This window comes from Elephantulus edwardii, unplaced genomic scaffold (assembly GCF_000299155.1).
Source record: "Elephantulus edwardii isolate Elephantulus edwardi_28Jun2011 unplaced genomic scaffold, EleEdw1.0 scaffold00059, whole genome shotgun sequence".
NCBI lineage: Eukaryota > Metazoa > Chordata > Mammalia > Macroscelidea > Macroscelididae > Elephantulus > Elephantulus edwardii.
Window position 1 is genome coordinate 1,778,328 of NW_006399809.1, and position 23,077 is coordinate 1,801,404.

At 37.7% G+C, this 23,077-nt stretch overlaps 1 pseudogene; it reads left to right on the forward strand.

Annotated features, from left to right (window-relative positions):
• LOC102863773 overlaps positions 1-23,077 on the forward strand; it is a 31,777-nt pseudogene that overhangs the window by 2,844 nt on the left and 5,856 nt on the right.

Sequence of the window (23,077 nt, forward strand, 5' to 3'; positions counted from 1 at the left end):
TCTTCTGACATCCATTTTGGTCTTTTCTTCCTCTTCTGTCTTTGTAATGACCGTTTACACTCTTCCTGGATGATATCTTTGACATCCCTCCCACAACTCATCTGGTCTTCGCTCATTAGTGTTCAAGGCCTCAAACCTGTTCCTGAGATGATTCTGAAATTACTGTTCATTTATTTACAATTTGTAGAGACCCTATGTGTCAGAATTTAATTTTACTGAATAGGAGTTTCAATGGCTGTTTTTTACTTGTTTTGTTTTTAGTTTACCAGGCATTTCTTTTGAGAGGCCTATGAGTAGAACTTAGCCTTTAACATTTTTGGTAACAATTACGCATATTAACCATTACTCAGGGACTGATATGAAACTCACTGCCATTGAATCAATTCTAATTCATAAAACCTGTTCATTAGATTCTGAGGCTATAAAGGAGGAGGGTGCCTATGTTTCTGGATGGAAAAACTGGTGAATTTGAGTCACTATACCTTTTGGTTTATAACCTGATGTGTTATCCTTTATGCCACCAAAATTTCTCGATTTCTTATTCTTGTAGTTTTCATCAAGTTGACTCCAATGTAAAGTGACCTTATAGACTGAAATTTTGCCCTATCCTGCACCATCCTTATATTCTCTGAAAGTACTGGTGGCCTAGTGGCAAGAAGCTGCACTGGAATCCTGAAGATATGCAGTTCAATTCCACCAGCTGCTCTGCAGGAGAAGGATGGACAATCTCCTCCCATGTGATTAAGTGCCTCAGAAAACCCACAGGAGGGTCAGCTATGGGTCAGTTCTGACTCAACAATACACAATGACAATGACTTCTAAGGAGTACCTGGGCTGCACTTTTACCTAGAAAAGTTTATTATTTTGGTAGTCCATGGGATGTTCAATACTTTTCCAAGCCATGATTCAAAGGCATCAATTCTTCTTCAGTCTTCTTTATTCATAGCCCAACTTTCACATGTATATGAAGCAATAGAAAAGACTATGGTTTGAGTCGGGTGCACCTTAGTCTTTAAACCAACATCCTTGTTCTTCAACATTTTAAATTTATCCTTAACAGAAAGTTTGCCCAATCCAACACACCTTTTGTTATTTTGACTGCTACTTCTGGATGTTGATTTGTGGAGTCAAGTAATATGAAATCTTTGACAATTTTAACCTTTTCTCCAGTTATATTATTGTCAATTGGTCCAGTAGAGAAGATTTTTGCTTTCTTGATTTTGAGATGCAATCAGTACTGCAGGCTTTGATCTTTTTCAGTAAGTGTTTCAAGTTTTCTACATTTTACGAAAGCTGAATTGTGTTATCTGTATAACATATGTTATTGATGAGTCTTCCTCCAACCCTGATGCCACATTCTTCTTAAGTTGCACAAAATCAATTTTCCAAGCTTTACTTACTTTCAAGTTATTCCTTATAATTCCTATTTTCATTTGTCACTCATCATTTCTTTTCAACTATTTTCATCACATTTTCTTTGCCTCCAAAAGCAACACAAAGTCTCTTTCCTCTTGAAAAAAATCTGAATATTCCAACTCATAGGTATTTTCCATCTTCTTAGCTCCTAGCACTTTGACTATGTTGATTTTTTAATTTTAAAATAATTATTATATGCCTTATAATGAAATTGGGGCTCATAGATAAAGTCATATCCTTTGGAGTTAGGAAAGAGAGCAGAAACATGAAATAGTTGGTGTAAAATGTAGTGACCTTGTTAAAAAGTATGGTCTTACACTGTAAATGCCATGGTGGAATTAGGAAGTAAATCTAGGTTATTATTTTTCCACTGGTACTTCCAAGCTCTGCTGCAAATTGCCAAACTTAAACTTTTTCAATTAATTTCAAGAGTTTGGATATTTGCACTATATTCTGTTTGTGAAGCAGGACATAAGGATCTACAGATACTCTAAATGAGATTAAGCATTAGTCCTGAGATTGGGCATATTAAATCTAACTAGATGTATTAATTCAGGGATTGCAAGAGTCGTCTTATGTGCCACAGAGATTATGAAGATGACACAAGATTGGAGTAGGCACAGTGATGGTACAGGAGGGGAGAGGGTGTTTCTGGTGTTACAGTATGTCTTGTTATGAGTCAAGTTTACTTAATAACACTTAACATCACCATTGCCAATGGCAATGGGTTCAAATTTGTCATTGATTAGATTAGACAACGCTTTATGTCCTCTGGATCTTTTACTTTTCTGAATTATTGCATATGGATTTATTTTTTCTGTAAGAAGAACTGCCCTCTTTAATAGATTACATAGAATTCTCCAGGATTTTGTCTGCTTTGTACCAGTATAGAAATAAAGGTGTGGTTTTTTTTTTCCTGGCTAACAAATGTAAAATATTATCTCATTGCACAGAATTATTCACATTAAAGATGGACATCATTAGTGAAGGTCATTCTACAGATGGTAGAATGTTGTTGCTTTGTGTTGTTGAATCAGAACTAAGTCATAGCTCACCCTCAGCAGGTTTCCAAAGGCTGTAAATCTCATGGAAGGAGATTGGCCAGTTTTCCCTTCAAAACAGCTGGTGTATTCAAATTGTGTAACTTTGGGTTGCCAGCACAACTCTTTACCACTAGGCCATCAGAGCCCCCTCTGGTAGAATAGCCAAAGTGTATCTGATTTAGACCATTCTCTTTTCAATCAATTGTTATGCATCTGAGAAATGGACAATGAGTAAAGATAATTGTAAAAATGATGCTTTGAGTTGTGGTGCTGGAGAAGAGTACTGAATACCCCATTGACTGCCAAAAGAACAAACAAGCATGTCTTGGAGAAGGTGAAGCCAAAATGTTCCTTAGAGACAAAGTTGGAAAAGCTTCATCTCAAACACTTTGGGCATGTTGTTAGGGAAGGCTATTCCCCGGAGAGGGACTCATACTTGCAAAGGGGGAGGGAAAAAGAGGAAGATTTTCAATCAGGTGGATTGACACAATGACTGCAGCAATGGTCCAAGTATGTCCGAGATTATGAGGATAACACAGGATAAACAGGGTTCAGATGTGCTGTCCATAGAGTTGCTAGGAGTTGTACTCAACTTGGAGGCATCCAACAAACAATAACCAGACACTATGTAGATAAATATGTAGTTTTCTTTATTCATTATTGATCACTTAGAATTATGGCGTTGTCAAAGAATATTGGATTTATCACTGACTGCCAAAATAATAAAAATATCTGTCTTGGAGGACATGTAGTCAGTCTGATTATTAGGGGCAAGAGTGATGAAACTTTGTCTTACACAGTTTGGGCATGTTGTAAGGAGGTGTCTGTCTTTGAAAAAAAAGATCATGATGAAAAATATGAAATTATGAAAATCAGAAAAATATGAATTGATGCAGTGATTGCAGCTTCGGTCTGGAGCATGACAGAGTTTGTGACGATGGTGCCTGACAGGACAAGCTTTTGATCTGTCATTCATAGGGTTGTAGTTGACTTGACAGCACCTAATGACAACAGTATATGCTTTATAGATGAAAAAAAAGTTTTACAGATGAACACTACACTCCTCCTGAAATAAATCCTTCCCACAGGAAGATTTATGACAAGTAGAAACTATTTAATTGTCATATGTTCAAATTCTCAAGGACAACAAAATAAAATTTAGGGGGAAAAATTAAGCTAGCTGCAGGAACAGAAGAGTAAACTCAAAGGACTACATTTCTTTGGTAGGTGGTCTAGTAAGTGCACTTCACTAAATGTTTACTGTTAAGGCAAGAATTCATGCCAGGCAGATAGAGTCACTTTTCCTGTTATTAGCATCAGATAGCCAAGTTGTACAAATAGAACATTCATTAACTCACAGATTACTTGAGGTCAAATATTTTACTTCCTGGTGCCCTTGTAGATAATTGTACCTGTGTTTCTCACAATAGTTGTAACTGTGTGTCTCGTTGCGCTCACTGATTTCAGTGGAAAAACGTTGCCACAATTTGTTGTGCTTCATAGCAAGGCCTGTGCTCACTGATTCATACATACATTTGACACTGACATAAAATATTTATATGCACTATAAGTGTCCTTTGATAATGTGTAGACCTTCCTTTAATGCCAAGTATATTCATTATTTATGGGCTTATCTGTAAATGCTTATTAAATGCAGGGATTTGCTCTTGGTTCCTTGATCTCTCCTTTCCAGGCAAGCAATCAGTAGTGAAAAGAGGAAAGATGGTTTCAAAACATACAAAACCTGTTCCTTGTGTAGATACAGCTCAAAGAATATAAACAGATGGATTTCTCCCACAAGGACAGGTCATCATACAATCGGGGGAAAATGAGTTGGCTGCTGCTGAGTTAAGAAGCAATGAAGTCATTGCTATGCACATAATTAAAATGTGATATTTCAAGAGGAGTGAATCCAAGGAGGGGATAAGAAAAGTTGCAGATAATACATACTGTGGTTGTGGTTTTGAATTAATGTGTGCCTGGGTGCAGAAAAGGTAATGCAAACAAACGTCAGGCAACAAAAATAGGTAAAATGGCACTTACAAAAAAACTTGTACCCTTTTCCGCCACCTCCCTCTCCCACACACACTTAAAGGTAGTATTTATTTTTGCTAAACTCACTTGAACTCTATACGTGTTGTTAGCTGCCTGGATGAAGGATGTGTAGGATAAATCAGTGTGCACCATTCTGATCCCCAAGAGAAGCTTCAGACAGTGTTTAATAAACCAGCACAGGCACAGGTCAAAGCCCTATCAAAGTTGCAACAACTGATCTTGTATTTGTATCTAAATTAGTAAGTAGGACAGTTCAAGTGATGGTGTTTGCTCTGTTGACACTGGTATTCTCTTTTCTAAACAGGCTCTGTTGTAATTATCTGCTAAGTTGGCTCCAAGTTCATGGTGTCCATGTACAACTGAACGGAAGGTTGTTCAGCACTGTGCCATTCTGATTAGCTCCTGAAGTGAACATAGTGGTCCAGAAGGTTTTCATTGGCTGATTTCCAGAAGTAGACCAGTAGGCATTTCTACCTGGTCAGTCTTAGTTCTGGAAGTTCTACTGAAATCTATTCAGCATCACAATAACTCATAAATTTAACTGACAGAGAAAGGGCTTTAGCTGTGCCTGAGGTTAAATTGGTCAAGAATTATACCTGTCTCCTGGAAATTGAGAATACTGTCATTAAACCCTGAATCTTGACTTAGGCCTATGTAGAGAAGAGAATACTATAGGATTTTGAACAATGGATCCAGTCCTAGAAGCTGCCTAGTGAGGAGAAAACAGCAGATGCACCAGCAAATGTTATCTTGAGTAAAAGAGATGCTTTTCTTGGGACCCTTTCAGTTTTGTGCTTACAGCTCTGAGGCTTTATCTATATGATGACAGGCTTTCTGGCTAAAGCTGAAAAATTCAATTGCAAATTTGAGTGCTACAAAATGTGTGGCTATTTGGCAACGTGAGGCTCAAACATCTGGATCTTTGACTCAGTTTTTCCATTTTTCACCCAATATTTTCATATTGTGAAAAACATCAATTTAAAAAGCAGCCAATCTGGTGTTTTGGCTTTCCTTACCAGCCAATTTGTATCTCAGAATGGTTGATCCAGTTGATTGTACTGTTTTAAATGGCTAAAATGAATAAACAAAGGATGAATGAATAAAAATAGGTTAGTTAACTTTTCTGATTTCTTCCAATCGATATGGCAGTATTATAAACTCTAGTGTATTAAAAGTGCAAGTAATGTTGACAACTCAGAATTTAGTAATCACTCAGGAGGTAGATAATTATCATTTCTTTTCCACTTCTCTAAATAAATAGGCTCTGAAAGTAACTTGATTCCTTTGGAAAGCAGCATTAATTCTCTTTTAGAATTCCTGGGTTCCTCCCTCAGTGAGGTGTCAAGCTGACAAATGAGACGGAACTGTATAGGAGCATATACGAAGACAGAGTACTGTAGTTTTTCCTCGAGGTTCTATAGAAAGAATAAGACTGAATGATGAAAATAGAGAAGAAAGAGACATATTATTGAATTTTTATTTTATTTTATACCATATTAAGATTTCAAAATATTCTTGTTTTGGAGAATACTCATGATTTTTTTTAGGCTATCAATCAATGTTAATAATCTCAATGTGTTTAATTTTAGAAAAAAAAAGAATATTTATTAGTATATTAGTGCTGTTGTGCACCGTAGAGTTAGAACCCACTCATAGCTGACCCTCTAGTGGGTTTTCAGAGACAGTAAATTGCACCAGAAGAGCTTGCCCATACTTCTCCTGCTGAGTAGCTAGTGAATCCAAACCTTTGTATTGCAAAAAGTGGTGAGTACAATTCTTTACCATTATAATTCAGAACAGTGGGGTAACAGAGAACAACAATAAAGTGATAGAACCTCTAGTTAGGAAATAGATTGACTTGGGGTATATATAAGTAATCAGAAATAGCTTTTTTAAAAAAAAATCTCATTATATCACCAAAGAACTGACCTTCTCATATACTATGGGTCACTCTTCAAATAAAAATTTCCTGAATCTATGGATACAAGTAAAACCATTTTTGGAATCCTCTCTCTACAGTTCCATATGGTGATGATTCCATAGCTGCCTTCAAGGCATTTCCCCCACTCTGTCAATAAATCTGATGATATGGAAAGATTAAAACTGAAAAAAAATACTAAGTCAAAGAATAAAATTGAAATAATATTTAAGGAAAATTATTTTCTTTCCATGTATTTTTAAACTTTACAGCTTTCAAAATAACCCAGCATACAGTACCCCTCAGATTGACTGACTCATCTTCATGTCCACACACTTTCTTTAAAAACAGAAAAATCATTTTTGAAAATGATCAAAACATAACATTTTGCTGGAACAGATGCCTTGCCTGTGCTCTGTGCCACATTTTTGTAGTATTTAAAATGAACATTTCAGTTTTAAACACGGTATGAGTAATTGCCAATGAGTAGGAAGGAAGAATAAAGTCAAGGTCTCCCTCTACATCATTTAAGAGAACCACTATAGCTGGAGACATGTGAGGTGTGGAGACGTGTGAACACGTTTCCCACAGGTCAGCCCCTCTCAAGGCTGATTCTTCATAGCAACCAGTCTTTTTTTTAAATTTGCCTTGACTTCAAAGAAAGAGAGTTTGATTTAACAATTGAAAGTGATGTGGAAATTTTGGTTATCTAGTTGCTATTTTATTTTTTAATAATTTCTTATATTTTGTACTTTCTTTTAACCATCACCTGTATTCTTCAGGATACCTTTTAAATTCTAATCTAGTATAAATTATTTCAAAGGATGTCTGTTGTTTCAATGTAAATATTAACAATATTCCTTTTAAAAATTGCTCTGATTTGGAAGATAAATATTACCCTAAGTATAAAGACCTGTCCAGAAGAAACAAAAGCAGAAACATACCGTTCTTGTTTTACATTTTCTGTATTAATGGATTTAGGGATGGGTGTGTGAATTAAAAAGAGCTTTGGTGGTTTACTGGTGAGGAGCAGCACTGCCACCCAAAAGGCATACAGTCTGAACCCCGCATTACTCCATAGTAGAAATATGGACAGTTGCCTCCTGTGCAATTTACTGTCCTGAAAACCCACCGGAGAATCAGCTCTGAGTTGGTTCTGACTCCAAGCTACCTAACAACAACATGCACTAAAAAATAACTGAGACTTTAATTTATCTCAGCCTCTCTAAATTTTCACATATTTAGCATCTCCTGGAAACTGGATAAATAGGTCTTCTTTTTACTCTTCAAGCAAGTGAAATGATAAATCTGTTTTTTTCATGTCTTGTTCTGCCAATTGTCGCATGTAGAAGGCTGCTGTAACTAGCCTGGTGGCTGTCCTTTTCTCCCTTATTGCCAAGTCTGTGTACATTCCTCAAAACCCAAGAGATGAATTAAGAGATGAGTTTTTCAAGGGGTGGGGGTGGGGGAAAGCATTATATAGGCAACTGCAGCACATAAGGATCACATGAGCATCCTAATAATAATCACAGCAATAGTATTATTCAGTGTTGGACTATATTGAATAGACCTAAAGTACTCATCCTGTTTATGAATGTTATTTCATTTCTCACCTACCTGTGCAGGTTTTGGCCTGATTAACAAACTCCAGAAAAAGTTGCTATTGATGGCATCTGCAAATGGGCTGGGGAAAGGAGGGATTTCTTCTGTAAACTGTTGCTGTGCCATCATGTTGGAACAGACTCATAGCTGACCCTCCAATAGGTATTTAAAGTATATAAATCACATGGGAGGGGATTTGCTTATCCTTCTCTTGGTGGAACAACTGGTGAATTTGAATTATGGGCCTTTCGGGCTAGCAGTGCAACTCCTTCCAATCATAAACTGTAGAAATGGAAAAATTTGCAAAATGGTAAAGATAGCAGATGATGCCTAGCTCTATCGTCCCAGTTGCAACTTTGAAATATAAAATAATCAATGCATTTTTACAATGTGTTTACAATTTGTTTTGAGTTAGCAGTATAACTTCCTATGAACTACACCAGAGCTTTCTTAGTTTGGTTGTTTTGTTATGGTTTTATGAGTCATGTAAGAATAAATTATTATTATTTGATAAATTTCATCAGATGGGAACAAGGGACACATATATGACACAACCTCAAATGTCTAGAATAGCTAACCTATTCTCTATGAACATCATGATTTCTAATATGGATTATGCTATTCTTTGTTAGAACACCATTGGTTACATCTGGCATTCTGTTGTTTGGTTTAGAAAATAAAGTCATCACTGACATCATCTCAAAATCTTGAAGGCAGCTAGAATTATAAAAAGGAATACATGCATATTCTGAAAATGTTACAAAAAAAACAAGAGGCAATTTTAAGGAGTTATGTATTAGCTAAACAGAGAAAATAGGATCATTTTATTGGAATAAGGCCAGAACCTCTGGTGGCTGCTCCTGCAAACCTTGTAGAGCATACACTAATCATCTCCCCTCACAGCTGTGAGGAATGGAACCCTGAGAAAAAATTCCAAGTGTCGAAAAGAATAGATTTCCCCCCCCTTTTAATATACTTCTGCTATTATAGAACAGGGAATTTTCGTGGCCTAATGGCAAGAAGTTGTGCTGCAATCCTAAATACACATGGTTTGAGGACACCAGCTGCTCTGTGGGAGAAGGATGGGCAATCTCCTTCAGTGCAATTAACTGCCTCTGAAAATCTGCCAGAAGGTCAGCTATGGGTCGATTCCAACTCTACAGCACACAACATTATAGAACACTTTTTAGTCTTCTTTGAGTGTGCCAGCTAATAAACTCCAAAATGATTGCTATTGTCTATATAGGCTGTCAAATTGAAATTGACAAATAGCTGATTCTATAGTGGGTTTTCAAAGACTATAACTCACATGGCAAGAGACTGCCCATCTTTCTCCCGTGGAGCAGCTAGTGGATTCAAACCAGGAAACTTTGAGTGATTGTCCAGCTCTCGAAAGCATAGCAAGTAATTGCATAGACCGTGGCTTAGATTACGTTTACCTTGGTCTCTCAATTGACATTATTGCTTTTAAGCACTCTGGAAAGGTCCCTGACAGCATATTTTCCCAATGCAGTTCGCCTTTTGATTTCCTGACTGCTGGTGCCAAGTTGATTGTGGAGCTGAGTAAGCAGTAATTGTTAACAACCTCGCTCTCTTCTCTGTCTATCATGGTGCTACCAGTTTGCTCAGTGGTGAAGATCTTTTGTCTTCTTGATGTTGAGCTTCAATCTATACTGAAAACAAGTTCTTTAGGTCCTCCTCAGTTTTATTTAGAAAGCAAAGTTGTGTCATGTGCATAACATACGCTGTTGATGAGTCTCATTTCAATCCTGATATCACATTCCTCCTCAAAAAGCTCTGCTTCCTGAATAATCTGTTCTGCATATAGATTGAAAAGATATGGAGTGAGGCCACAATCTGACACAGTCCTTTCCTGATTTTGAACTATGCAATGTTTCCTTGCTCTGTTCTGAGGACTGCTTCCTGGTCCAAGTATAAGTTAGTATTTTGGATATATATAATCCGTAAAGGAAGGATAAAGCAATTTCTTTCCAACAGATTCACAATTTCATAAACTTAAAGAATGCCACCCCGAGTCAGGATCCTCAAGGAAACAGGTTTTGGATTTGGAGTTTAGAGCAAGCCAATGGAGGCCTAGGGAAAATATAGACTGGAAAGGGCATGTCCAGTGGTATTAAATTAAGAAAATGAGGGGAGTTTTGGTTAAGGATTGTAGATGATCTTTAAAATCAGAAAATTCATGAGAGACTAGACTTGGGGACAAATGAATGTTTAGAGTAAGGAATTACAACTAGTAGGAGAATTAGGAAAATTCAGTCTAAAAAGGATGTGAAAGAAAGCTATGAAAAGGTACAAAGAACCCTTCCAACTCTAATTGTGGAGCGATGCATACCTCAAAGGCTATTTTCCCCCCTAACCATACAAAGATATTATGTTTTGATGTTGACTTGTCATACATGACTTAATCAGCCATCTATTTCAGCTTCGGTTTGAGTGAAGGTACTATGTAAAACCAAACCACTTCAAAGAGCATTGCTAGCATCATTTAGAGTGTTCTGAAGAGCACCTGATATTATCTTGAAATAATTGTAAAACATGAGTGACAGAGATGTTTTAAGCATCAAAGAAGATTAACTGTCATATTTCAGTCTATCGTCATTTCCCAAAGTGCACTGCACAGAGCGTTGATTTCTTTGGATGTTAATAGGTATTAGAGAAAGAGTCTGTCATGTTCAAACATATCTAGAATTCTGGAGTAAGTAAAGCGAAATAAAATACTTATTGAAGAATTTCTCTCAGAAAAATTTAATATACAATGTCCTTGAACAGAGCAATGACGGAGTCTAGAATACACCATTTGCAACTGGCTTTTAACTGTGCCTATTATCACTCATGTAGTACCTCCATACTGTGAAATGCACTTATGTACACATAGAGAAAAAAAACAAAACAAAAAACAAAAACCCAGAGTTTTCTATGTGACAGAGATATAGATGAAATATAAAAATATGCACTTGTTGTTATGTGACTCATAGCTGACCCTGACCTTTCAGCGAGTGTTTTGAGGTTGTAAATCATAAAGGAGGAGATTGCTCATCTTTATCTCCTGGAGCAGTTTGTGGATTTGAATTGCCTGCTTTTAGGGTTGGCAGCACAGCTTCTTACCCACTAAACCACCAGAACTCTCTTAAAGATATATATGTGGGTAATTTACTGAGGGTGAAATGATTTCATAACTGCAAGGAATCATGTTATTCAACCTTCTTTGCTAATTGTCTTTGGCTTAAAGTCTTGTCAAAATTCTTCTGCTCATTAAATTCATAAACTCTCCTTATGAGGGAGCAGTGAGGACAGCTTCGCTGGAGTGGCTCACCCACTCACAGCCCCCGAATCAGGCTGTTCATCATCTGAGTGTTTTTCTTCAGGCACACAAAGAAACTATTTTCTGCTGGGTAGGGGCTTTCCCTGACCTCCCACCCATCCTGTTAGGTAAAGAGTCATCCCCAAAGATGTGTCATTCTTGGAACAGAACATCCCTTGGCGAAGCCTCACTGAGTAATCAGTCAGTCAGAAGCATAAATTCACCCTAAGGGTCGAAAAAAACCCGAGTGAAAGAGAATAATAGGCAAAGGGAATAATTGCACTCTGGGCTATTAAAACAGACATAGGCGCTAGAATGATTGTGAGGAAATGAAATAAAGAGAATGTTTCAACATGCACGCATTGAGTACTGGGTAATAAATTCTTGCCTGGGTCATGATTAACCCTCTAGTCACTCAGGAAGAACTCTCTTCTTAGGACAGTAAATTGGTTGACCTATCATGAGCCATTTCCTGTTTATTTCATGGGGTAATAGTGAACACAAACTGTCTGCCTTTCACCCTTCCCTTTCTTCTCTGTTCCCTTTCTGCCTGTGACTATGGTGTTGAATCTGCAAAAATTATTAGAATAATGATCCATCAGAGCACTTTTGTTCTTCAGAGAAGCCTACCTGCAGCTATACAGGCCCAGGGTAGGGACAGACTGGCAGCAGGCCTGCTCTGTAGGTTGGAATTGGAGCTGACAGAGCTGTTCTTGATGCAGAGGCTGGTGGGGAAGTTTCTGCTGGGTGGGCTAGGCATGGGTCCAATAGGGATCAACATGTTCTTGTCACGATTCAGGCAGACGCCTGGCACCAGAGAGGATCCAAGGTGGAGTCACCCAACAGGTGGGCAGAGTATTGTTCAGAAATTCAGACTGGCTTGGAGTTTGATTTTCAAGGACAAAGTCTATGCAAAGGGTAATCACATGGCTTTGTGGCTTATCTCAGTTCCTTATAACTGTGTTGTGGACAAGTTGCTCAACTTCTTTGAGCCTCATTTTTAGATAATGTCACAAGTTTGGGGGGTGTGTGTGTGTGTTTAAATTTTTGTTTGGGAAGTTGGAGTGGGGAAAAGTTTATCTGTAAGATTAAATTAAATAACAATTATCTAAAAATATCAAAAGACTACTGAAGAGCAGTGATGTAAGACTAGAGACTAAGGTGTGCCTGATTCTGTCTGGACAATGACTAAGGGTAATAGAAGAAGAATTGATGTCTTTGAGTTGTGGTGCTGGAGAAGAGTATTGAATATACCATGGACTGCTAAGAGAACAAACAGGTCCATCTTGAAGAGGGTGAAACCAGGTTGCTCCTTGGAGGCAAGGATTTTGAAGTTTCATCTGACATACTTTGGGCATTTTGCAAAGCGGGGCCAGTCCTTGGAGAGGGACATCATGTTTGGAAGCACAAGAGAGGGAGTCCTTGGATGAGATGGATTGACTCAGTGACTGGGGAAATGGGGTAATCGGTGTAGGTGTGTCACAGATAATCAAATTAGCTCAGGATGGAGTAGGGTTGCTATGAGTTGTAGTTGCCTCGACAGCATGTTACAAACATCTAGGTAATCCCAGGGCAACACAAATAGTTAAGGTACTTAACTTTTAACTGAAAGATTAGAAATTCAAGTTCACAAGAAGATCCTCGTAAAAAAGACTTTGCTTAGTGATCTAATTCTGAAAAATCAGCTCTTGCAAACCCTGTGAAGAACAGTTCTACTCTGACAAGCATGAGGTCATCATGACCTAGTTCTTGCTTAAGGCCAACTGGCTACATATATAAGCTAAAATTTTGTTATGGATGTTGTTATGTGTGCAGTCAAGGAGGAATTTACTCATAGCTAACCCTTCAGCAGGTCTTTTGAGGCAGTAAATTGCACAAGAGAAGACTGTCCATCTTTGTCCTGCAGAGCCCCTGGTGTATTCAAACTATGTGCCTTTGGGTTGATAGCACAATTCCTTATCCACTAAACCACCAGAGCTCCCTTTGCTTTGCAAAATTCCATTTAATTATCCCAACAATTCCCTAGGATAGGTAGGTTTCATGATTATCTCCATTATGTGAGGAAGCTGGTATTCAGGACACAGGCTGTTAAGTAGTCTGGCTTTAAAGGTCAAAGTTTTAGCCAAATGTAAACTCCCTGTCAGAAACATGACTCATCTCTAATAGTAGGCTGCTGCTGGTTACTTTTGGAGTGGGAAATGATATTTCTATTCCAGCTTCCTAATGGATGGCTCAAATCCTTGAGGACAATATGATAGCAAAGTTGTATATTCTTAGTCCAGCAAGCTATCTGGGGAAACTTTAAGCTTATTTAAAAGATGTTAAAGTAATCATTTGGAAGGAAGTACACATGTTAAGAACCTATCCATTAAATTCTGACCTCAAAATGTGTACCATGCAGGTGCGCAGATAACAATGGAGGAGCTCAAGTATCAGTCCTGCGTCAGGGACCCTGGATTAGTACATTTAAGTATGGACTGCTTTTTTTTGGTTTTAAACTCATCTTTTTTAAAATTTTTTTTATTTTTATTTTTAATTTTTTTATGTGTGTACCGTCAAATTGGATCTGACTGGTACAGGAGGCGATTGATTGTTCCTCCTCCTTCAGCAGAGCATCTGGTGGATTTGAACCGCGCTCCTCTGGGATTGCAGTACAGTTTCCTGCCACTAGGCCACCAGAGCTCCCCAAGTATGGACTGCTTTAAGAAAGCGTTTGCCAATCTGCTGTGAGAAAGGTGACTGAATGTCAAAGTCCACTGCAGGAGATACAGGAGAGAAGGAAGGAAAATATCATTCAAAAACTGGGACTTGACTGAATTTATGAAGAAAAGACGTTCATGGACTGCAACGTTAATATAATATCTAGACATGCAATTGAGGGTGATTGAGTGGTTAGCTGAGTTGTTTAGTGATTAAGGTTGAAAACACCATTTTTATAAGTTTTAGTTCTTAGAACATTTTAATTATTGGGAAAGTGCTTGCTCATGTAAATTAGTTAGAGCTGATCTTAAATCGCATAACAATCTAACATCAAAATTTGAGCAATTCATAAACATATGAAAAGATTTCCATTGATTGTATCAAGTTATATAAGTGTTTCAAAGATCTTCTGGCTTCAATCCAGCATACTAAGCTTAAAAAATTAGAGAATTTTTTTTATGTAATAATGTGCTGTTTAGAGTGAGATAATATAGAACAGTAATATTTTAATATACTATTAAACTCCAACTCATTGTCAAGTCAGCACTAACACATAGGTCACCCTCCAGCAGGTTTATAGAGTCTAACTCTCATGGGAGATTTTCATTTTTTTCCTACAGAGAACCAGGTGGATTTGGGCATCTAACGGAACCTTTGGATTAGCAGGGTAAACCCTGTAGACTATGTGTAGTGTAAAATAGTGTAGCACTTGGTGATGTGATGTAGTACAGTGGGGTTTATTGTCTGTTTTATCTTTAGTATCTTGTTTTAAAATATAGAGTAATATAAAGGAGCTATGGTGGCCTAGTGGTAAGAAGCTGGGCTAAAACCGTGGAGAAGTGTGGTTCAAACTCACCAAATGCTCCCTTGGAGAAGGAGAGGCAATCTCCTCCCATGCGAATCGGATCCAATTCAATGGTACACAACAAGAAAAGAAAATGAAAAAACAAAACAAAACAAACTATGTGAAGAAATGTGTAGACTTGTTGTATTGTAATGTAGTATTGTTGTTATAGACTACTGAGTCAACTACGACTAATATTCGCCTAATAAATAGCAGATTGGAATCTTAGCCTATCCTATGCCATTCTTATTGTCTCCTCCACACTCATACCCATTATTGCAGACACTGTGTCAATCCATTTTGCTGATCCTCTGTCTTTCCCAGCATGATGTCTTTTTCTAAGGACTGACCCTTTGTGACAACCTGCCCAAGTAGTTTCACGAACAGTAGTTGTGTTCTGGCAGGTTAATCTCAACTCATATCTGCCTGTAAAACAAAGTAGAGCAGCGTCACACGACTATCTCATTGCAATTTTTCTTTTTTTTACAGAAGTGGATCTGTTCTTCCACAGAGTAACTTGTGAGTTCAAATAGCTGAATTCATGGAAAGCATATGTGTGCTTAACCACTGCACCATCATGGTCCCTAGTAGAGTATATCTTAATATAATATGTGCATTGTAGTGTATTGTGTTTTTAGATATAGTGTATAGTTCAATATCATATGGTAGACTGTCCTAATGTATAATATATGGTCAAACAGTGCAATAGAATACAAAGTGTACAATATAGTGAAGTATAGGTAGGTACTGCAGTGAAATATAACTTTTAAGCTGGAAGTGAGGGAAACTGTGTTCTTATTTTTTATGTACTATTAATAAATTGTGGAAATTGGATGAATAATTTAGCCTGTTTTGTATGAAGGTTCTGTAACATGTAAAATGAGGAGTTGAAAGAGTGGATCAGGAAGAAGAGTACTGAGACATCTCACAGGTTGGTCTTAGTCATGGGAACGTTAATCACTGCTGTTCTCTGCCAAGATTTAGAGGTTCATTTTACAGACTTTCACAAGTTTAGAATACCAGATAATGTTCCTGGAAGAAAGTGAATAAGAGAGAAATCCATAAATATATTTTAGTACCAATCCAACCTCAGGAATTGAAATAAATAAGAAGTTAACTTATTGCAATCCAATATTGGCCATAATTCTTTGTTAAGTGAAAAATATTCTTAGCCAAAACACTGGGGGGTCTGGGTAGTTGGAGTCCAACTCCAGAAAGCTCCCTTTGTTGCACTTTCTGTGTAGGCACAACAGAAGTACCAGGAGAAACAGCAATCTGTTTGGTTAAAATTTCTGAATCAAGTGATTGTAGCAACTGAAACCTCCAATAATACTTTTACAGAAAATAAATTTAAATGATATAGCTATCTGGGAGGCTGGGCTCTATGAAGAGAAGTGTGGCATCAAGATTGGAGAAAGATTCATTAACAATCTGTATTATGCAGATGACACAACCCTGCTTGCTGAAACTGAGGAGAACATGAAGCGTTTGCCACAGAAGATGAAGGCAGTCTTCAATATGGATTGAAGCTCAACATCAAGAAAACAAAGATTCTCACCACTGGGCCTATTGGCAGCATCAATATGGATGGTGAAGAGATTGAGATAGTAAACAGTTTAAGGTTTTTGCCTCCACAGTCAACACTCTTGGTACTATTGCTGTTGTTATGTGCCGTCGAGTCTTTTGCGACTCATAGCGACCTTATGTACAACAGCCCTAAACCCTGCTCTATCCTGTGCCAATCACACTGCGTCTGACACCACCATTCCGATTACCCCAGTCACTGAATCAATCCATCTCATAGAGGGTCTTCCCCTCTTGAGCCATCCCTCTACCCTCCCAAGCATGATGTCCCTCTCCAAGGACATGTCCCTCCTTGCAACATGCCCAAAGTATGTCAGACGAAGCCCCAGAATCCTTGCCTCCAAGGAGTTGCTTGGTTTAACCCTCTCCAGGATGAATCTGTTTGTTTACTTGGCAGGCCATGGTACATTCAATACTCTTCTCCAGCACCACAGCTCAAAGGCATCAATTCTCCTTCTATCCTCCCTAGTCATTGTCCAACTCTCTGATGCATAACAAGCGATTGCAAAGACCATGGCCTGTATCAGGCACACGTTAGTCTCCAGAGAGACACCGTTGCTCTTGAGTACTTTAGAGAGGTCCCTAACAGCAGACTTTCCCATCGCGATACGCTTTTTGATTTCCTGACTGCTGGTGCCAAGAGTGTTGGCTGTGGAGCCGAGCAAACTGAAGCTGTGAACAATCTCAATCTCTTCGCCATCCATCCTGATGCTGCCAATTGGTCCAGTGGTGAGAATCTTTGTCTTCTTAACATTGAGCCTCAGTCCATGCCGAAGGCTGTAGTCCTTGACCCTCTGCAGCAAGTGCATGAGGTCCTCCTCAGTTTCAGCAAGCAGGATTGTGTCATCTGCATAACGCAGATTGTTAATAGATCTTCCACCAATCCTGATGCCACAATTCTCCTCATAGAGCCCAGCCTCCCGGATAATCTGCTCTGCATACAGGTTGAAAAGGTATGGAGACAGGATACATCCCTGGCGTACACCTTTCCCAATTTTGAACCATGCAGTGTTACCCTGCTCTGTTCTGACGACTGCCTCTTGGTCCAAGTATAGGTTTCGCATTAGCACGATTAAATGGGATTCCCAGTCTTCTCAGAGTCAGCCACAGTTTGTTATGATCCACACAGTCAAACGCCTTTGCATAATCAATGAAACACAGATAGACATTCTTCTGGTATTCCCTGCTTTCAGCTAAGATCCATCTAACATCAGCTACAATATCCCTAGTACCACAACCCCTTCTAAACTCTTGGTAGTAGCAGTCAGGAAATCAAGAGATGAATTGCATTGGAAAAGTCAGCTCTCAGGGACCTCTCCAGAGTACTGAAGAGTAATGACATCAGGCTGGAGACTGATCAGGGCTTAATCTTCGCAATTGTATGCTATGAATCAGAGAGCTGGACAGTGACTTGGGATGATAAGAATTGATGCCTTTGAGCTGTGGTGCTGGAAAAGAGTATTGGATATACCATGGACTGCTAAGAGAACAAACAGGTTTGTCCTGGAAAGGGTGAAGCTGGCCTGTTCCTTGGAGTCAAGGATTCTGAAGCTTTGTCTGACATACTTTGGGCATGTGGCAAGGAAGAACCAGTTCTTAGAGAGGGACATCACTTTTAGGAGAGTGGAGGGACAGCACAGGAGAAGACCCTCGATGAGAAGGATCTATTCAGTGATTGGGGTAGTGAGAGTAGGTGTCAGAGACAATGAGGCTGGCACAGGACAGAGGAGGTTTTAGGGGTCTTGTACATAGGGTCACTATGAGTCAAAAGTCACTTGATGGCACATAACAACCACAATACAAACAGGTTATTTGATAACTGTAATCCTATAAATTTCCTTTGTCCATCATCCTTGGAATTTTCCTTTCTCCTTTTACAGTATCTCTATTTCTCATGACATCTTCTTTTATGATATACTTCTTTGTTTGGAAGAGAAATTTCTTCATCAATTCTATTGGGTTAAAAATATATCTGAGAACAAAGGACATGGTGATACCAGCTTTCAACTTGCCTATCTTTTGAGTCATAATGTCCTAATCTAGGCTTATTCTCCTTAACCCCCTAGGACACGAATGCCATCCTAGAATCTCCCTTTATCATACTGAATTTATCTTTTCTTCTCTTCTGGCTTGATGCTACTGTTTTCTGAACTGTAGGTCTTCCTTGTTCTAGATTAGTACCTCCACTCATGGAGAACATCTGCTAGTGGCTCCCTGTGAAAGGGTTTCCGTCAGCTAAGATCTGGCAAGTTAAAAAAATGTCTGTATTTTTTGCTCTTGCAATGAAGGCACAGCCTAGTTCAATATAGACTGATAGCAGAAAAGTAATTTTCCTTCTAAATTCTAAAGGTATTGCCCAGTTTAATCTAGAAAAGTCACATTTCATTATCATATTTGACCATTTGTCAATATCTTCTATCCACCCCTCTTTAAGGGCTTTTGAGGAGTTCTAGTGACCCACTGGTAAGGAGTTGTGCTACCAACAATAAGGTAGTTCAAATCCACTCACTTCTCTGAGGGAGAAAGATGGGCAATTTCCTCCCATGTCATTTATAGACTTTGTAAACCTGCTTAGTTGTGTCAGTGACATATAACAAAATGAACTCTTAGAATTGCTTTTTCTCCAGTATTCTGAAATCTCATCACACCTCTTGGTTTGAACTTATTTTCATCCATTGTGCTGAGCACTCTGTAGACTTTTTAATCAAGTGTCTGAAAAATAATTTTAAATGGTAATTTCTTATTTTCTCCCATTTTGGTATTACGTGTCTGGAGGAAGAGAGGCAAAAAACCTACACCAGTGTTGACTCTACTGGATCTTTCCTTTTACTTTCTTATACTTCTTTCTTTCCTAGTTTTAGTCTCTGTTTCATTTTTCCTTTCTCCCTGGAAAATTTCCTTTATTTTATAACCTGCAGTTAAGTTTTAACTAAGTAATTTATAATGTTTTGTGTTCTGTGTTTTTGTTTTAATTTTCAAGAGTTACAATAAAAAAACTTCAATGTTGAAAAATATATTATTAGTCATATATTGCAATGTAAAATCTGCTGATATCATCATTCTCAGCTGTTCACTTGTTTGCAGATGTTCAATTTTATGATCTGATGTTCAAAACACTTCCAGATTTATAAAGATATTAACAATAAATGACAGTAACAATGAAAATTTTTTAAAATGTGGTATTAAACTAATAAAGAGAGCTCTGATGACCTCAAGGATAAAGAGTTGTACTAGCAAAGCAAAAGGAATGCATTTTGAGTCCATCACCTGTTCCATGGAAGAAAGATCAGCAATCTTTACAGGCAGTTTGCTCATTGGGGCATGAGCTAAGTCTGTTCCAACTTGACGGAAATACGTGTTCTACTAATATCAGATGCTAATTCAAGAAAAAGTTGTTAGAATCCCTTTGTTCTTAGATTTTTTTTCCCCCAAGGTAACTATAACCATTGTGATAATCACTGTGCCAATCCATCTCATCGAAGGTTTTCTTCTCTTCCATTGACCTTTTGTCTTTCCTAGCATGATGTCTCTTTTCAAGGTTAGTTCCTCCTAAAAATATACCTAGAGTAGGTGAGACTAAGTTTCACCATTTTTTCTTCTATAAAACACTCTGGTTGTACTTTTTTAAGATTTATTTGTTCTTCTAGTACCCCAAGAGATGCTCAATACTCTTTTGCAGCTCCAAAATTCAATGTCATTAATTCTTTTTGATCATCTTTATTCATTGTTCAATTTTCAAGTGCATAGGAAGCAATAGAAAATATGATGGCTTGGATCAGGCACACCTTAGTCTTTAAACTGACTTTCTTGTTTATTCTTAAGTACTTTGGAGAGGTTCTTGACAGAAGATGCCTCCAAGGCTCCAAGTCTTGATTTCTTGACTGCTGCTATCATAGGTGTGATCATGAGCCTCGTAATAGTATATTGTTGCCATTTTCAGTCTTTTCTTCATCTATCATGATGTGGTCTACTGGTCCAGTGATGAGAATTTTTGTTTTCTTGAATTTGATATGTAACCACATTGAAGGCTGTAGTCTTTGATCTACAATAAGTCATTCAAGCCTTTCTGCAAACAAAGTTGCACCATCTGAGTGAATTATAGGTTGTTGATAAATCTCCTTCCAATTATGACATCACATTCTCCTTCATATAAATCTAACTTTTCAAACAATTTGCTTAGCATAAATTTATTAAGTATAATAAAACCTGATGCACATCTTTCCTTATTTTAAATCATGCAGTGTTCTCCTGTACTGTTTGGACAATTGTTTGTTTGATTTTTGTTTTGGGTTTTTTTGTGTGTATTTATTTTGTTTGTTACATTTTTTGTCAAGGTACAATTTTTTCACATTTCTAAGAATTCCTAGATTCCTATTAGTCCTTACTGAAAACCATAATATGTCATGATCCTCCCCCATGAAGTACCTTTGCATAATCAATAAAACACAAGTAAACATCTTTCTGACATATCAATTTGGCATCAGCAATGATGTCATTGACTTCCTCTGAATCCAGTTCAATTTCCTGACAGTTACCTCTAAATGTATTGTTCCAGCTGCTTTTGAAAAATTATCAACAAAATTGAACTTGCATGTGACAGTTGTTGATTGCTGTTGAGTCAAAACATGACTCATAGCAACTCTATGAACAAAATGCCTGAAGCCTTTCTCTAACTAATATCATTTATTTAAGTTCATACAGTTTCCAGAGGCATGTTTAGAAAGTGGATGCCACTCCTGTATGTGATAATAATAATAGATAATCTTCACAGCCTATTGGATAAGTTTTGTGGAAATAGGAACAAATGTGGATACTTCCAGTAATTTGGCCAGGTAATTGTCTTCCATATTTGTTGGCAAAGATTTTGAGTGTGTCCAAGTTGGCATTTTGTTATTCAATTTGTATTAAGGAAATTGATACTGAAACACTTCAACTGGCATTCCATCAACCGTAGAACCTTATATTTTGCCAATACCTTCAATGCAACTTGGATTTGTTTCCTTCAGAAAACTATTAGTTCTTGATCATCTACTACATCTTGAAATAATAGTTGAGCATCAAACAATTATTTTTGGTATAGTAAATCTGTGTATTCCTTCCATTTTCTTTTGATACATCCTTCATCAGTCAACATTTTGCCTATAGAATCTTTCAGTGTTACAACATATGTTTTATATTCTTTCTTTAGTTCTTTCAGTTTGAGAAACACCAAGTATATTCTTATCTTTGGCTTTTCCAGATCCCTTATAATATTTATAATGTAATAATTATATATATAATATATAATATTATATATTATATATTTTTATATATTATGTAATAATTATATATATAATATTTTATAATAATATATATTATATATATTTTTCATTTCAATGAACATCTACAGAGATTTTGACTCGAGGGCATTTAACAACAATAACATCAACAGAGAGAGAGAGAAAGAGAGAGAGAGATCAGCTGGCCCAGTGAAGAGAAAACGATGTGACCAAGACAAAGGTGGGTGACTTTTAGTTCGAGGCCCTCAGGCCAGTCTTTCATTGTTTTTGTTCAGACATTCCTCTAGGTCGTATAGTCCTGGTGTACAAGTTACCGTCCCATGGTCACTTGTGGTTGCTGTGAGGATGAACACTGTGACACGAATGTGTCAAATGTGTTAATGGTTGGCTACCCAATGCGGACTGAAAGTGGGGTGGAGCTCCCCGATTAAACAAGCGTGGAAGGAGGAGTGGCATCCACTTCCATACTAGCTTGCCTCCGGAAACCCTATGAACTTTGAGAGAGGAGGAAAGGCACTCAAGCGTCAAGGACTCAACTTCATAGGGTCGCTATGAGTCGCCTGCGACTCGACGGCACTTAACAACAACAACAACAATATATAACATACATTCCATTATAATATTCTTCATTGTCTGTTTGAGCTACCCTTTGGAATCTTCGGTTCAGATCTCTTACCTCAGTATTCCTTCTCCTTGTTGTTTTAGCTTCTTTTCATTACAGTGTAACTTTCAGACTTTTCCCTGATATCTCCAAATTATAGAAGAGCAATGATACCAGTTTGAAGACTAAGGTACATTTGATTCAAGCTATAATCTTTCTGAGATCACTTGTTATGTGTCTGAGAGCTGGACAATGAATATGGATAACAGAAGAATAATTGATGTCTTTGAGCTGTGGTGTTCGAGAAGAGTACTGAATATCCCATGGCTGCCAAAAGAACAAACAGATATGTCTTAGAGAAAGTGCAAATAAAGAGCTCTTTGGAGGCAAGTCTGAAAAAGTTTCATCTCATATACTTTAAGCATATTGCTAAAAGTGCTCATTCCTTGGAGAGGGAAATCCTGCTTGGAAAGGTGGTGGGTAGTGAAGAAGAAGACCCTCAATGAGATGGATTCAAAGAGTGACTACAACAGTAAACTCAAACATGTCAGAGAAGATTAGGGTCATACCAGATAGGACAGGGTTCAGATCTATTGTTCATAGGGACTTTATGAGTTGTATTCAGCTTGACAATACCTTACAACAATAACAACCTGACACCCATGTTGGTGAGCCCTCTTCTTCATGTTTTTTTATTTTTATTTTTTTTATTA